General features: G+C 35.3%; 1 pseudogene; it reads right to left on the bottom strand.

The window, feature by feature from the left end:
* Positions 1–871: 871 nt before the first annotated feature.
* On the bottom strand, positions 872–1822 carry LOC148920032 (cytochrome P450 704C1 pseudogene; annotated as a pseudogene).
* Positions 1823–2068: the final 246 nt, after the last annotated feature.

The following is a 2068-nucleotide window of genomic DNA, read 5'->3' as shown; positions in this document are numbered from 1 at the left end:
TCTATATAAATATTTGCGAAACTTTGTAAGTCGCGTGTAGCGCGCGTGATTAAAAAGCCTCTCGCACGTGCTTCCGTGCGTGCAGGTAGGCTAGTATCTATATATCTATATAGTTAAAGCAAAATGCAGAGAATGGTGAAACATTCAAAAACCCCAAATATGCCATTGGTTAATTCAAACATTAAGAATTGAAATTATTAATTAAATGAGGATAATATGGTAAATTCATATTTTTTATATTAAAAAAATAAAAATAAAAACAAAATCAGATAATAGGTCCTACTTTTATGGAACATAACTAACCATGTTATTTTTTTTAATTCTAAAAATAAAAAATAAAATAAAAATGAAAATAAATGGGGAAACTGTTAATTTATTTTTTTTAGAAGTCCATTTTTTTTTCTTTTATAGCGTGTAAACTGTTAAGATTGACGTCTAGAAAAATACAGGCGATAAAGAAAAAATTTTAAGGCGACGATTTATCACACGTGGGCGATTAAAATATGAAACTATTGAAACAGACATCTATATAAATATATGCGAAACTTTGTAAGTTGCGCGTAGAGCGCGTGATTAAAAAAGCCTCGCGGAAGCGCGTGCAGGGAGGCTAGTCTATATAAATACAATTGGGAAAAAATATTCACGAAACTTTGTAAGTCGCGCGTAGCACGCGTGATTAAAAAAGCCTCTCGCACACGCGGAAGTGCGTGCAGGGAGGCTAGTTATAAATAAAGAGGATATAAGCAACATTACAATAACAGATTCAATACTAATAATATATCGTTTGACAAAATAAAAAACTAATATTATACATAAAAGTTTAATGAATAAGTTAATATATAATTAAAAAAACTAATAATATATAGTTTAATTAAGATTTTGCATGCCCCAGTCTTGGAGAGGCTTAGACATAAAGCCCCCTTTTAAAATGGAGGGTGAGCATGGTCTTGTAACGGGCTACTTTGTTGTCGTCACTCATCTTGAACATGTAGCGGCCCCAAAGCACAGCAGAAAATATCAAAGCCTCTCTATAAGCAAAGTCCTTCCCCCACACAACTCCATGGACCCGCCTGTTTAAATCAACAAATTTATTTAGAATTCTCCATAATTTATAAGTATACTCATCCTTTGTGCATGTTTTAATAAAATGTGGCATGTGTTACTGATCATATCAACATTAGTTTATTTCTTACACTGACGGCTGTGAATTTGAAAGGGCTTTCCTGTTGGAAAAGATAATTTTCATCAAGCCATCTCTCTGGCCGAAATTCTTCTGCATCATCACCCAATGTATATATTTCGTCCTGCCCATGCCGTAAGCATGGTATGCCACCACATTACCTGTCTTGACACTAAATCCATCTGGCCAGGTATCATCAGAAAAACAAACCTTCCCATTCTACGACAGCATCAAACAAACTTGTTAAAACTTAAAAGTAATTATAAAGATTCAAATTCAGAAAGGTCAGCAGACAATGTTGTTTATATCAGCTTAGCCTTGCAATTGTGCTTGAATTAGAATTACCAGTGGAAGAGCAGGGTACAGCCTGGTTGTCACATTCATAACTGCAAGGAGATATTGCATTTTCTCAAGGGCCTCTTCAGTAAGGTTGTCCGAAAGCTCATCAATGCTTGAATTATCTTTCAGATTTTTTGCTTCTCTAACTTCCTGTGAAATCTTTTCTTGTATATGAGGATGCTTGCAGAGCATATAAATGAACCATGTAAGAGTGCTAGCCGATGTGTCTTTTCCGGCTGCAATGAGGCTGAGGACCATGTCTTGCAAGTACTTTGGATCAGTCTCTTCCGATGCCAAAAGCCTTTAAACAATGTCTACTTTCTTCCACTGTAGATTATAAGCTTAGATGGGTTTGCTTCAAGAAGCTTTGTTGTTATATTCATAATCAGCAGTTCATTTTAGTTGCTTGCAGTTTTTCGGTGCTCTCCTCTTCATCTCTGCTTTTCTCAGTGATTCATGTATTTAGAGTTGTGTCCAGATTAAGCTTTGATTTTTGTTCTTCTTCTTATGTTTTCTCAGGGGATTCTTTTGGCAGAGGAGTTGAAGGGT

Source organism: Prunus mume, linkage group LG2, assembly GCF_029339155.1.
Source record: "Prunus mume cultivar Tortuosa linkage group LG2, ASM2933915v1, whole genome shotgun sequence".
Classification (NCBI taxonomy): Eukaryota; Viridiplantae; Streptophyta; class Magnoliopsida; order Rosales; family Rosaceae; genus Prunus; species Prunus mume.
This window is presented reverse-complemented; position numbering and strand designations above follow the sequence as displayed.